Raw genomic sequence first — 15,729 nt, 5'->3', positions numbered from 1 at the left:
TCACGGCGCCTCCGCCAAAAACGTGACAGGATGACTGCCAAGAAGACAAGGGCGGCATTCATCAAGACCTTCGTAAACTAGCACACGTCGAGCTGAATTATGCAAACTGAATTTTGATTGGGATTAAAAATTCCCACCCCACATGCTGAGCCGTAAACGCACAAAGTACCATCCCCATTAAAGGGCATGTGCTAATTTCCAATAAAAATTTTATCGTCGGTTTTAACGGTGAGAAGTTTACATCTTGAGCACGAAAGCTTGACGCTACTTTAACCTAGTTTCCGTGGAGCTAAGTTTATTTTGTATTTCTAAATTGTAATTTTCTTTATGAAGGGAGCAAGGACTCTCGTTTTATAACCCTTTACCCAAGATGTAGCTGACAAATGTTCAGTTAATGGGGTCTAAATAAGTTAATTAAAATGTGCTCTTCTACTGCCCTACCCCACTGAAATGGGGTTATGGGGTGCGAACTGAATATTAAGTTGCTTTATGGCGTATACACGTTTCCTTACTTTATCTACGATGACAACCAACTTTCACTATCGCAAGTTTCAACTTTTTCACACACCTAAGGTGCTTACGACGCCCGTAACAGGTAACATAAAATGCACTCTACCTACCTATTTGCTTTCATTAGTCGTTTTACACGTAAAAGCAAAGATAAAGAATATTTAAGCGAGAACTTTGGCTTTTGGTGGTCAATTAAGAGAAGTCTGTTTGAAAGTTAACCAACAGATTTGTTTTCCTTGACAAAATAAGCGAAGAAAGTAACGAAGTTGTGTGTTCGGTAAAATACGTTCATCATTCTAAGTAAGCATTGCTCAAAGAATAATTTCAAGTCAGACAATATAAAGTACATATTTCGAGTATTTCTCTACACGTCTTGGGAACCTTAAAATCTGCGACTTTTTTAACGTGAACATATTTACTCCTTTTGGAAAAAATAATTAAAATAAATTAATACTAAATTTTATTAACTAAATTAAAAAAACAAAATAAATAATTAAATAATTTAAAGAACAAGGAAGAAATTTTTCCATGCCAGATACATTAATTTATCATAACCAAAACGAGGTAAAGTTCCCCGAACCCAAAGCCACAAAAAAGAGATAACAACCAGTTTAATAAAAAACAAAAAAGAATACAAATCGCCCCCAAGAAAAAGTAAAACAGTAATTATTCTCATAAATAAAATACTTGCATACACAGCAAGAAAAATTATGGCAAAAGTGCCTCTTCTATACTCAACATTAAGACCAGAAACCAGCTCCGACTCTCCTTCTGCAAAATCAAAAGGAGTACGATCAGTCTCAGCTAAACCCGAAATAACTCACATAAAACAAAGAGGCAAACATAGAAAAAAAAATCAAATATAGTTCTGATATATAATAAAATCAATTTTTTTTTCAAGCTAAATGTCAAAAAAATAAAAGATATAAGAATTAAAGCTAGACTAACCTCATAAGAAATTCTTTGAGCAATAAAACGAAGCCCCCCTAACAAAGAATAAGAAGAATTATAAGACCAACCATAATAGTAGATATAAACACTCAGACTAGAAACACTTAAAAAAACAATAAAGATAAATTATAACAGGAGAAAAATAATAAATATTAAAATTAGAAAATAAAGGAAAAGTCTGTTCCTTGGTAAAAAGCTTAATAGCATCCCCAAAAGGCTGCAATAAACCAATAAAACCAACCTTATTAGGGCCCTTACGAATTTGGATATATCCCAACACCTCACGCTCAAGCAATGTTAAAAAAGCTGCCCCTACTAATACAAAAACAACCAAAAAAAATATAGAAATCAGAAGTAAAATCAAATCCTTAATAACAACTATCATTTTTTGTAATTATAAATTACATTCAAAGATTCTAAATCTATCGCACTAATCTGCCAAAATAATAATACTAATATTCAAAAAATAAAATATAATTCAAAAATCTGGTCCTTTCGTACTTCAGTTATTGTATAGGATGAGTTGAATTCAGGTATAGTAAAAGTTCCGGCCATTGAACCCATTTTTTGCTGTGGGAGCCAAAAATATGGATTTTTTGGCTTTTTGCGAATTTCTCTAAAACGGAAAAATCCAGGTAAATTTTTTTCGGCTCAGAAGAAGCGCCTTGACAAGAGCAATCCAACGGTGCAAAATTCATTGCGATATGTGGCTTAATAAGGGAGCTATCGGCGTTTAAATGATTTTCCGAAGTGAAAATTAGATAGAAGGGGGGGGGGGGTACATGGTTTTTTTCCAAAAATTTTTTGTCGCCGATTCGAACCAAATTGCTGTCAGTTATTGTATAGGATGAGTTGAATTCAGGTATAGTAAAAGTTCCGGCCATTGAACCCATTTTTTGCTGTGGGAGCCAAAAATATGGATTTTTTGGCTTTTTGCGAATTTCTCTAAAACGGAAAAATCCAGGTAAATTTTTTTCGGCTCAGAAGAAGCGCCTTGACAAGAGCAAACCAACGGTGCAAAATTCATTGCCATATGTGGCTTAATAAGGGAGCTATGGGCGTTTAAATGATTTTCCGAAGTGAAAATTAGATAGAAGGGGGGGGTACATGGTTTTTTTCCAAAAATTTTTTGTCGCCGATTCGAACCAAATTGCTGTCAGTTATTGTATAGGATGAGTTGAATTCAGGTATAGTAAAAGTTACGGCCATTGAACCCATTTTTTGCTGTGGGAGCCAAAAATATGGATTTTTTGTTTTTTTGCGAATTTCTCTAAAACGGAAAAATCCAGGTAAATTTTTTTCGGCTCAGAAGAAGCGCCTTGACAAGAGCAATCCAACGGTGCAAAATTCATTGCCATATGTGGCTTAATAAGGGAGCTATCGGCGTTTAAATGATTTTCCGAAGTGAAAATTAGATAGAAGGGGGGGGGTACATGGTTTTTTTCCAAAAATTTTTTGTCGCCGATTCGAACCAAATTGCTGTCAGTTATTGTATAGGATGAGTTGAATTCAGGTATAGTAAAAGTTCCGGCCATTTAACCCATTTTTTGCTGTGGGAGCCAAAAATATGGATTTTTGGGTTTTTTGCGAATTTCTCTAAAACGAAAAATCCAGGTAAATTTTTTTCGGCTCAGAAGAAGCGCCTTGACAAGAGCAATCCAACGGTGCAAAATTCATTGCCATATGTGGCTTAATAAGGGAGCTATGGGCGTTTAAATGATTTTCCGAAGTGAAAATTAGATAGAAGGGGGGGGTACATGGTTTTTTTCCAAAAATTTTTTGTCGCCGATTCGAACCAAATTGCTGTCAGTTATTGTATAGGATGAGTTGAATTCAGGTATAGGAAAAGTTACGGCCATTGAACCCATTTTTTGCTGTGGGAGCCAAAAATATGGATTTTTTGTTTTTTTGCGAATTTCTCTAAAACGGAAAAATCCAGGTAAATTTTTTTCGGCTCAGAAGAAGCGCCTTGACAAGAGCAATCCAACGGTGCAAAATTCATTGCCATATGTGGCTTAATAAGGGAGCTATCGGCGTTTAAATGATTTTCCGAAGTGAAAATTAGATAGAAGGGGGGGGTACATGGTTTTTTCGGAAAAATTTCATGTCGCCGATTCGAACCAAATTGCTGTCAGTTATTGTATAGGAAGAGTTGAATTCAGGTATAGTAAAAGTTCCAGCCATTGAACCCATTTTTTGCTGTGGGAGCCAAAAATATGGATTTTTTGGGTTTTTGCGAATTTCTCTAAAACGGAAAAATCCAGGTAAATTTTTTTCGGCTCAGAAGAAGCGCCTTGACAAGAGCAAACCAACGGTGCAAAATTCATTGCCATATGTGGCTTAATAAGGGAGCTATCGGCGTTTAAATGATTTTCCGAAGTGAAAATTAGATAGAAGGGGGGGGTACATGGTTTTTTCGGAAAAATTTCATGTCGCCGATTCGAACCAAATTGCTGTCAGTTATTGTATAGGAAGAGTTGAATTCAGGTATAGTAAAAGTTCCGGCCATTGAACCCATTTTTTGCTGTGGGAGCCAAAAATATGGATTTTTTGGCTTTTTGCGAATTTCTCTAAAACGGAAAAATCCAGGTAAATTTTTTTCGGCTCAGAAGAAGCGCCTTGACAAGAGCAAACCAACGGTGCAAAATTCATTGCGATATGTGGCTTAATAAGGGAGCTATCGGCGTTTAAATGATTTTCGGAAGTGAAAATTAGATAGAAGGGGGGGGGGTACATGGTTTTTTTCCAAAAATTTTTTGTCGCCGATTCGAACCAAATTGCTGTCAGTTATTGTATAGGATGAGTTGAATTCAGGTATAGTAAAAGTTCCGGCCATTGAACCCATTTTTTGCTGTGGGAGCCAAAAATATGGATTTTTTGGGTTTTTGCGAATTTCTCTAAAACGGAAAAATCCAGGTAAATTTTTTTCGGCTCAGAAGAAGCGCCTTGACAAGAGCAAACCAACGGTGCAAAATTCATTGCCATATGTGGCTTAATAAGGGAGCTATCGGCGTTTAAATGATTTTCCGAAGTGAAAATTAGATAGAAGGGGGGGTACATGGTTTTTTCGGAAAAATTTCATGTCGCCGATTCGAACCAAATTGCTGTCAGTTATTGTATAGGAAGAGTTGAATTCAGGTATAGTAAAAGTTACGGCCATTGAACCCATTTTTTGCTGTGGGAGCCAAAAATATGGATTTTTTGTTTTTTTGCGAATTTCTCTAAAACGGAAAAATCCAGGTAAATTTTTTTCGGCTCAGAAGAAGCGCCTTGACAAGAGCAATCAACGGTGCAAAATTCATTGCCATATGTGGCTTAATAAGGGAGCTATGGGCGTTTAAATGATTTTCCGAAGTGAAAATTAGATAGAAGGGGGGGGTACATGGTTTTTTTCCAAAATTTTTTTGTCGCCGATTCGAACCAAATTGCTGTCAGTTATTGTATAGGATGAGTTGAATTCAGGTATAGTAAAAGTTCCGGCCATTGAACCCATTTTTTGCTGTGGGAGCCAAAAATATGGATTTTTTGGCTTTTTGCGAATTTCTCTAAAACGGAAAAATCCAGGTAAATTTTTTTCGGCTCAGAAGAAGCGCCTTGACAAGAGCAATCCAACGGTGCAAAATTCATTGCGATATGTGGCTTAATAAGGGAGCTATCGGCGTTTAAATGATTTTCCGAAGTGAAAATTAGATAGAAGGGGGGGGGGGGTACATGGTTTTTTTCCAAAAATTTTTTGTCGCCGATTCGAACCAAATTGCTGTCAGTTATTGTATAGGATGAGTTGAATTCAGGTATAGTAAAAGTTACGGCCATTGAACCCATTTTTTGCTGTGGGAGCCAAAAATATGGATTTTTTGTTTTTTTGCGAATTTCTCTAAAACGGAAAAATCCAGGTAAATTTTTTTCGGCTCAAAAGAAGCGCCTTGACAAGAGCAATCCAACGGTGCAAAATTCATTGCCATATGTGGCTTAATAAGGGAGCCATCGGCGTTCAAATGATTTTCCGAAGTGAAAATTAGATAGAAGGGGCGGTACATGGTTTTTTTCCAAAAATTTTTTGTCGCCGATTCGAACCAAATTGCTGTCAGTTATTGTATAGGATGAGTTGAATTCAGGTATAGTAAAAGTTACGGCCATTGAACCCATTTTTTGCTGTGGGAGCCAAAAATATGGATTTTTTGTTTTTTTGCGAATTTCTCTAAAACGGAAAAATCCAGGTAAATTTTTTTCGGCTCAGAAGAAGCGCCTTGACAAGAGCAATCCAACGGTGCAAAATTCATTGCCATATGTGGCTTAATAAGGGAGCCATCGGCGTTTAAATGATTTTCCGAAGTGAAAATTAGATAGAAGGGGCGGTACATGGTTTTTTTCCAAAAATTTTTTGTCGCCGATTCGAACCAAATTGCTGTCAGTTATTGTATAGGATGAGTTGAATTCAGGTATAGTAAAAGTTCCGGCCATTGAACCCATTTTTTGCTGTGGGAGCCAAAAATATGGATTTTTTGGCTTTTTGCGAATTTCTCTAAAACGGAAAAATCCAGGTAAATTTTTTTCGGCTCAGAAGAAGCGCCTTGACAAGAGCAAACCAACGGTGCAAAATTCATTGCCATATGTGGCTTAATAAGGGAGCTATCGGCGTTTAAATGATTTTCCGAAGTGAAAATTAGATAGAAGGGGGGGGGGGGTACATGGTTTTTTTCCAAAAATTTTTTGTCGCCGATTCGAACCAAATTGCTGTCAGTTATTGGATAGGATGAGTTGAATTCAGGTATAGTAAAAGTTCCGGCCATTGAACCCATTTTTTGCTGTGGGAGCCAAAAATATGGATTTTTTGGGTTTTTGCGAATTTCTCTAAAACGGAAAAATCCAGGTAAATTTTTTTCGGCTCAGAAGAAGCGCCTTGACAAGAGCAAACCAACGGTGCAAAATTCATTGCCATATGTGGCTTAATAAGGGAGCTATCGGCGTTTAAATGATTTTCCGAAGTGAAAATTAGATAGAAGGGGGGGGTACATGGTTTTTTCGGAAAAATTTCATGTCGCCGATTCGAACCAAATTGCTGTCAGTTATTGTATAGGAAGAGTTGAATTCAGGTATAGTAAAAGTTCCGGCCATTGAACCCATTTTTTGCTGTGGGAGCCAAAAATATGGATTTTTTGGCTTTTTGCGAATTTCTCTAAAACGGAAAAATCCAGGTAAATTTTTTTCGGCTCAGAAGAAGCGCCTTGACAAGAGCAAACCAACGGTGCAAAATTCATTGCGATATGTGGCTTAATAAGGGAGCTATCGGCGTTTAAATGATTTTCCGAAGTGAAAATTAGATAGAAGGGTGGGGGGGGGTACATGGTTTTTTTCCAAAAATTTTTTGTCGCCGATTCGAACCAAATTGCTGTCAGTTATTGGATAGGATGAGTTGAATTCAGGTATAGTAAAAGTTCCGGCCATTGAACCCATTTTTTGCTGTGGGAGCCAAAAATATGGATTTTTTGGGTTTTTGCGAATTTCTCTAAAACGGAAAAATCCAGGTAAATTTTTTTCGGCTCAGAAGAAGCGCCTTGACAAGAGCAAACCAACGGTGCAAAATTCATTGCCATATGTGGCTTAATAAGGGAGCTATCGGCGTTTAAATGATTTTCCGAAGTGAAAATTAGATAGAAGGGGGGGGTACATGGTTTTTTCGGAAAAATTTCATGTCGCCGATTCGAACCAAATTGCTGTCAGTTATTGTATAGGAAGAGTTGAATTCAGGTATAGTAAAAGTTCCGGCCATTGAACCCATTTTTTGCTGTGGGAGCCAAAAATATGGATTTTTTGGCTTTTTGCGAATTTCTCTAAAACGGAAAAATCCAGGTAAATTTTTTTCGGCTCAGAAGAAGCGCCTTGACAAGAGCAAACCAACGGTGCAAAATTCATTGCGATATGTGGCTTAATAAGGGAGCTATCGGCGTTTAAATGATTTTCCGAAGTGAAAATTAGATAGAAGGGGGGGGGGGGGTACATGGTTTTTTTCCAAAAATTTTTTGTCGCCGATTCGAACCAAATTGCTGTCAGTTATTGTATAGGATGAGTTGAATTCAGGTATAGTAAAAGTTCCGGCCATTGAACCCATTTTTTGCTGTGGGAGCCAAAAATATGGATTTTTTGGGTTTTTGCGAATTTCTCTAAAACGGAAAAATCCAGGTAAATTTTTTTCGGCTCAGAAGAAGCGCCTTGACAAGAGCAAACCAACGGTGCAAAATTCATTGCCATATGTGGCTTAATAAGGGAGCTATCGGCGTTTAAATGATTTTCCGAAGTGAAAATTAGATAGAAGGGGGGGTACATGGTTTTTTCGGAAAAATTTCATGTCGCCGATTCGAACCAAATTGCTGTCAGTTATTGTATAGGAAGAGTTGAATTCAGGTATAGTAAAAGTTACGGCCATTGAACCCATTTTTTGCTGTGGGAGCCAAAAATATGGATTTTTTGTTTTTTTGCGAATTTCTCTAAAACGGAAAAATCCAGGTAAATTTTTTTCGGCTCAGAAGAAGCGCCTTGACAAGAGCAATCAACGGTGCAAAATTCATTGCCATATGTGGCTTAATAAGGGAGCTATGGGCGTTTAAATGATTTTCCGAAGTGAAAATTAGATAGAAGGGGGGGGTACATGGTTTTTTTCCAAAATTTTTTTGTCGCCGATTCGAACCAAATTGCTGTCAGTTATTGTATAGGATGAGTTGAATTCAGGTATAGTAAAAGTTCCGGCCATTGAACCCATTTTTTGCTGTGGGAGCCAAAAATATGGATTTTTTGGCTTTTTGCGAATTTCTCTAAAACGGAAAAATCCAGGTAAATTTTTTTCGGCTCAGAAGAAGCGCCTTGACAAGAGCAATCCAACGGTGCAAAATTCATTGCGATATGTGGCTTAATAAGGGAGCTATCGGCGTTTAAATGATTTTCCGAAGTGAAAATTAGATAGAAGGGGGGGGGGGGGGGTACATGGTTTTTTTCCAAAAATTTTTTGTCGCCGATTCGAACCAAATTGCTGTCAGTTATTGTATAGGATGAGTTGAATTCAGGTATAGTAAAAGTTCCGGCCATTGAACCCATTTTTTGCTGTGGGAGCCAAAAATATGGATTTTTTGGGTTTTTGCGAATTTCTCTAAAACGGAAAAATCCAGGTAAATTTTTTTCGGCTCAGAAGAAGCGCCTTGACAAGAGCAAACCAACGGTGCAAAATTCATTGCCATATGTGGCTTAATAAGGGAGCTATGGGCGTTTAAATGATTTTCCGAAGTGAAAATTAGATAAAAGGGGGGGGTACATGGTTTTTTTCCAAAAATTTTTTGTCGCCGATTCGAACCAAATTGCTGTCAGTTATTGTATAGGATGAGTTGAATTCAGGTATAGTAAAAGTTACGGCCATTGAACCCATTTTTTGCTGTGGGAGCCAAAAATATGGATTTTTTGTTTTTTTGCGAATTTCTCTAAAACGGAAAAATCCAGGTAAATTTTTTTCGGCTCAAAAGAAGCGCCTTGACAAGAGCAATCCAACGGTGCAAAATTCATTGCCATATGTGGCTTAATAAGGGAGCCATCGGCGTTCAAATGATTTTCCGAAGTGAAAATTAGATAGAAGGGGCGGTACATGGTTTTTTTCCAAAAATTTTTTGTCGCCGATTCGAACCAAATTGCTGTCAGTTATTGTATAGGATGAGTTGAATTCAGGTATAGTAAAAGTTACGGCCATTGAACCCATTTTTTGCTGTGGGAGCCAAAAATATGGATTTTTTGTTTTTTTGCGAATTTCTCTAAAACGGAAAAATCCAGGTAAATTTTTTTCGGCTCAGAAGAAGCGCCTTGACAAGAGCAATCCAACGGTGCAAAATTCATTGCCATATGTGGCTTAATAAGGGAGCCATCGGCGTTTAAATGATTTTCCGAAGTGAAAATTAGATAGAAGGGGCGGTACATGGTTTTTTTCCAAAAATTTTTTGTCGCCGATTCGAACCAAATTGCTGTCAGTTATTGTATAGGATGAGTTGAATTCAGGTATAGTAAAAGTTCCGGCCATTGAACCCATTTTTTGCTGTGGGAGCCAAAAATATGGATTTTTTGGCTTTTTGCGAATTTCTCTAAAACGGAAAAATCCAGGTAAATTTTTTTCGGCTCAGAAGAAGCGCCTTGACAAGAGCAAACCAACGGTGCAAAATTCATTGCCATATGTGGCTTAATAAGGGAGCTATCGGCGTTTAAATGATTTTCCGAAGTGAAAATTAGATAGAAGGGGGGGGGGGGTACATGGTTTTTTTCCAAAAATTTTTTGTCGCCGATTCGAACCAAATTGCTGTCAGTTATTGGATAGGATGAGTTGAATTCAGGTATAGTAAAAGTTCCGGCCATTGAACCCATTTTTTGCTGTGGGAGCCAAAAATATGGATTTTTTGGGTTTTTGCGAATTTCTCTAAAACGGAAAAATCCAGGTAAATTTTTTTCGGCTCAGAAGAAGCGCCTTGACAAGAGCAAACCAACGGTGCAAAATTCATTGCCATATGTGGCTTAATAAGGGAGCTATCGGCGTTTAAATGATTTTCCGAAGTGAAAATTAGATAGAAGGGGGGGGTACATGGTTTTTTCGGAAAAATTTCATGTCGCCGATTCGAACCAAATTGCTGTCAGTTATTGTATAGGAAGAGTTGAATTCAGGTATAGTAAAAGTTCCGGCCATTGAACCCATTTTTTGCTGTGGGAGCCAAAAATATGGATTTTTTGGCTTTTTGCGAATTTCTCTAAAACGGAAAAATCCAGGTAAATTTTTTTCGGCTCAGAAGAAGCGCCTTGACAAGAGCAAACCAACGGTGCAAAATTCATTGCGATATGTGGCTTAATAAGGGAGCTATCGGCGTTTAAATGATTTTCCGAAGTGAAAATTAGATAGAAGGGGCGGTACATGGTTTTTTTCCAAAAATTTTTTGTCGCCGATTCGAACCAAATTGCTGTCAGTTATTGTATAGGATGAGTTGAATTCAGGTATAGTAAAAGTTACGGCCATTGAACCCATTTTTTGCTGTGGGAGCCAAAAATATGGATTTTTTGTTTTTTTGCGAATTTCTCTAAAACGGAAAAATCCAGGTAAATTTTTTTCGGCTCAGAAGAAGCGCCTTGACAAGAGCAAACCAACGGTGCAAAATTCATTGCCATATGTGGCTTAATAAGGGAGCTATGGGCGTTTAAATGATTTTCCGAAGTGAAAATTAGATAAAAGGGGGGGGTACATGGTTTTTTTCCAAAAATTTTTTGTCGCCGATTCGAACCAAATTGCTGTCAGTTATTGTATAGGATGAGTTGAATTCAGGTATAGTAAAAGTTACGGCCATTGAACCCATTTTTTACTGTGGGAGCCAAAAATATGGATTTTTTGTTTTTTTGCGAATTTCTCTAAAACGGAAAAATCCAGGTAAATTTTTTTCGGCTCAAAAGAAGCGCCTTGACAAGAGCAATCCAACGGTGCAAAATTCATTGCCATATGTGGCTTAATAAGGGAGCCATCGGCGTTTAAATGATTTTCCGAAGTGAAAATTAGATAGAAGGGGCGGTACATGGTTTTTTTCCAAAAATTTTTTGTCGCCGATTCGAACCAAATTGCTGTCAGTTATTGTATAGGATGAGTTGAATTCAGGTATAGTAAAAGTTACGGCCATTGAACCCATTTTTTGCTGTGGGAGCCAAAAATATGGATTTTTTGTTTTTTTGCGAATTTCTCTAAAACGGAAAAATCCAGGTAAATTTTTTTCGGCTCAAAAGAAGCGCCTTGACAAGAGCAATCCAACGGTGCAAAATTCATTGCCATATGTGGCTTAATAAGGGAGCCATCGGCGTTTAAATGATTTTCCGAAGTGAAAATTAGATAGAAGGGGCGGTACATGGTTTTTTTCCAAAAATTTTTTGTCGCCGATTCGAACCAAATTGCTGTCAGTTATTGTATAGGATGAGTTGAATTCAGGTATAGTAAAAGTTACGGCCATTGAACCCATTTTTTGCTGTGGGAGCCAAAAATATGGATTTTTTGTTTTTTTGCGAATTTCTCTAAAACGGAAAAATCCAGGTAAATTTTTTTCGGCTCAGAAGAAGCGCCTTGACAAGAGCAAACCAACGGTGCAAAATTCATTGCCATATGTGGCTTAATAAGGGAGCTATCGGCGTTTAAATGATTTTCCGAAGTGAAAATTAGATAGAAGGGGGGGGTACATGGTTTTTTCGGAAAAATTTCATGTCGCCCATTCGAACCAAATTGCTGTCAGTTATTGTATAGGAAGAGTTGAATTCAGGTATAGTAAAAGTTCCGGCCATTGAACCCATTTTTTGCTGTGGGAGCCAAAAATATGGATTTTTTGGCTTTTTGCGAATTTCTCTAAAACGGAAAAATCCAGGTAAATTTTTTTCGGCTCAGAAGAAGCGCCTTGACAAGAGCAAACCAACGGTGCAAAATTCATTGCGATATGTGGCTTAATAAGGGAGCTATCGGCGTTTAAATGATTTTCCGAAGTGAAAATTAGATAGAAGGGGGGGGTACATGGTTTTTTTCCAAAATTTTTTTGTCGCCGATTCGAACCAAATTGCTGTCAGTTATTGTATAGGATGAGTTGAATTCAGGTATAGTAAAAGTTCCGGCCATTGAACCCATTTTTTGCTGTGGGAGCCAAAAATATGGATTTTTTGTTTTTTTGCGAATTTCTCTAAAACGGAAAAATCCAGGTAAATTTTTTTCGGCTCAGAAGAAGCGCCTTGACAAGAGCAATCCAACGGTGCAAAATTCATTGCCATATGTGGCTTAATAAGGGAGCCATCGGCGTTTAAATGATTTTCCGAAGTGAAAATTAGATAGAAGGGGCGGTACATGGTTTTTTTCCAAAAAATTTTTGTCGCCGATTCGAACCAAATTGCTGTCAGTTATTGTATAGGATGAGTTGAATTCAGGTATAGTAAAAGTTACGGCCATTGAACCCATTTTTTGCTGTGGGAGCCAAAAATATGGATTTTTTGGGTTTTTGCGAATTTCTCTAAAACGGAAAAATCCAGGTAAATTTTTTTCGGCTCAGAAGAAGCGCCTTGACAAGAGCAAACCAACGGTGCAAAATTCATTGCCATATGTGGCTTAATAAGGGAGCTATCGGCGTTTAAATGATTTTCCGAAGTGAAAATTAGATAGAAGGGGGGGGTACATGGTTTTTTCGGAAAAATTTCATGTCGCCGATTCGAACCAAATTGCTTTCAGTTATTGTATAGGAAGAGTTGAATTCAGGTATAGTAAAAGTTACGGCCATTGAACCCATTTTTTGCTGTGGGAGCCAAAAATATGGATTTTTTGTTTTTTTGCGAATTTCTCTAAAACGGAAAAATCCAGGTAAATTTTTTTCGGCTCAGAAGAAGCGCCTTGACAAGAGCAATCCAACGGTGCAAAATTCATTGCCATATGTGGCTTAATAAGGGAGCTATGGGCGTTTAAATGATTTTCCGAAGTGAAAATTAGATAGAAGGGGGGGGTACATGGTTTTTTTCCAAAATTTTTTTGTCGCCGATTCGAACCAAATTGCTGTCAGTTATTGTATAGGATGAGTTGAATTCAGGTATAGTAAAAGTTCCGGCCATTGAACCCATTTTTTGCTGTGGGAGCCAAAAATATGGATTTTTTGTTTTTTTGCGAATTTCTCTAAAACGGAAAAATCCAGGTAAATTTTTTTCGGCTCAGAAGAAGCGCCTTGACAAGAGCAATCCAACGGTGCAAAATTCATTGCCATATGTGGCTTAATAAGGGAGCCATCAGCGTTTAAATGATTTTCCGAAGTGAAAATTAGATAGAAGGGGCGGTACATGGTTTTTTTCCAAAAATTTTTTGTCGCCGATTCGAACCAAATTGCTGTCAGTTATTGTATAGGATGAGTTGAATTCAGGTATAGTAAAAGTTACGGCCATTGAACCCATTTTTTGCTGTGGGAGCCAAAAATATGGATTTTTTGTTTTTTTGCGAATTTCTCTAAAACGGAAAAATCCAGGTAAATTTTTTTCGGCTCAGAAGAAGCGCCTTGACAAGAGCAATCCAACGGTGCAAAATTCATTGCCATATGTGGCTTAATAAGGGAGCTAAGGGCGTTTAAATGATTTTCCGAAGTGAAAATTAGATAGAAGGGGGGGGTACATGGTTTTTTTCCAAAATTTTTTTGTCGCCGATTCGAACCAAATTGCTGTCAGTTATTGTATAGGATGAGTTGAATTCAGGTATAGTAAAAGTTCCGGCCATTGAACCCATTTTTTGCTGTGGGAGCCAAAAATATGGATTTTTTGTTTTTTTGCGAATTTCTCTAAAACGGAAAAATCCAGGTAAATTTTTTTCGGCTCAGAAGAAGCGCCTTGACAAGAGCAATCCAACGGTGCAAAATTCATTGCCATATGTGGCTTAATAAGGGAGCTATCGGCGTTTAAATGATTTTCCGAAGTGAAAATTAGATAGAAGGGGGGGGTACATGGTTTTTTCGGAAAAATTTCATGTCGCCGATTCGAACCAAATTGCTGTCAGTTATTGTATAGGATGAGTTGAATTCAGGTATAGTAAAAGTTCCGGCCATTGAACCCATTTTTTGCTGTGGGAGCCAAAAATATGGATTTTTTGGCTTTTTGCGAATTTCTCTAAAACGGAAAAATCCAGGTAAATTTTTTTCGGCTCAGAAGAAGCGCATTGACAAGAGCAATCCAACGGTGCAAAATTCATTGCCATATGTGGCTTAATAAGGGAGCTATCGGCGTTTAAATGATTTTCCGAAGTGAAAATTAGATAGAAGGGGGGGGGGGTACATGGTTTTTTCGGAAAAATTTCATGTCGCCGATTCGAACCAAATTGCCGTCAGTTATTGTACAGGATGAGTTGAATTCAGGTATAGTAAAAGTTCCGGCCATTGAACCCATTTTTTGCTGTGGGAGCCAAAAATATGGATTTTTTGGTTTTTTGCGAATTTCTCTAAAACGGAAAAATCCAGGTAAATTTTTTTCGGCTCAGAAGAAGCGCCTTGATAAGAGCAATTCAACGGTGCAAAATTCATTGCGATATGTTGCTTAGTAAGGGAGCTATTGGGGTTTAAATGATTTTACGAAGTGATATGTTGCTTAATAAGGGAGCTATGGGCGTTAAAATTGATATTTCTTAAATATTCTTGTTGCAAATATTGTATTCTAAGGCATTTTCTACAGTTCTTAGAGATTTAGAAAAAAATTTTTCGTATTGTATTATAATTTCCTACATTTCTTTCCTAGTTCGTATTAAACTCAAAGTTTCCATATTAAAGCCTGTCAGTCCCAATTTATTCAAGATTTTTTTGAAAAAAATCTAGTTACAATCGTCATCGTGGGAAAAAATCACATGCATTCAAAATTTAAAATACGTATCTGCAAAAATCCAACTGCACCAAGAATACTGTGTTAATTTTAGTGAATATTGCAAATGCAAAATGAGATAGCAATAACATGAAAATTTTACATGATGTTACCTCATGTGCTTTTATTTGTGGGATTTGCTGCGGCGTTAGGTGGTTTTTATTGGCAATTTAATATCGCGAAGTATCTTAATCTAGTTTGTAGTTTAAAGCCGCTCCGCTTCTAATCCTGCCGCATCCTGATTCACTAGAGAAATATGTTATTTTGTGCTAAATTAGAGACGATTTGCCGTTGGACTGTTAATACGGTCGAGTTGCACCCACTTTCGCCGGTCACATAAGTATTTGCCGAAGAAGCTCCGATCAGTATCTTTCAAACTTTTGGCCAATTTTGCATATTTCTCCTTTGATCCTTTCCCTCCGTTCGAAATCAGCAGATTCTGGAGCGCTTTTTATGATCCGCGGGATGCGTCCGATGTATCGTTCGTGCTCTTGCAAGATTCGATTCCTGTCAGGAGGTGAACGGAAGAGGCGCCGCTGCAGCGATATTTGTTTGACAAGAAGCTATCGGGGAAGGGCCGGATCGTGGAGTGGAGTGCAACGGTGGGACGTGATGGGAATTCGCAACGGTAAACATTTCCCATGCGAGTCGGGAATAAGGTCTGCCTTAATATTGCGGGAGAGCCTGCAAATGGAAGAAAGGGAAAGAACGATTAATATCAAACCAAGACAGGAGTTACAAAAGGGTGCAAATGAAATGAAACGGCGACTCCTGCGACGACTGAAACGTTCAGGAAGCTGAAAGGTGATGCCGTAAAACTGGAAGGATCGCCATAAATCTGCGGTACCTGCAGGTGACATCTTC

General features: G+C 37.7%; 1 protein-coding gene and 1 pseudogene across 4 annotated transcripts in view; one reads left to right on the top strand and one right to left on the bottom strand.

Annotated features, from left to right (window-relative positions):
- Positions 1–15,729, top strand: part of LOC138135836 (uncharacterized) — a 210,872-nt gene that overhangs the window by 139,633 nt on the left and 55,510 nt on the right. The gene's annotated exons all lie outside the window — the stretch shown is intronic.
- On the bottom strand, positions 870–1,575 carry LOC138135840 (NADH-ubiquinone oxidoreductase chain 1-like; annotated as a pseudogene).

This window comes from Tenebrio molitor, chromosome 7 (genome assembly GCF_963966145.1).
Source record: "Tenebrio molitor chromosome 7, icTenMoli1.1, whole genome shotgun sequence".
Classification (NCBI taxonomy): domain Eukaryota; kingdom Metazoa; phylum Arthropoda; class Insecta; order Coleoptera; family Tenebrionidae; genus Tenebrio; species Tenebrio molitor.
The sequence above is the reverse complement of the archived record's forward strand: the minus strand, read 5'-3'. Positions and strand labels throughout refer to the sequence as shown.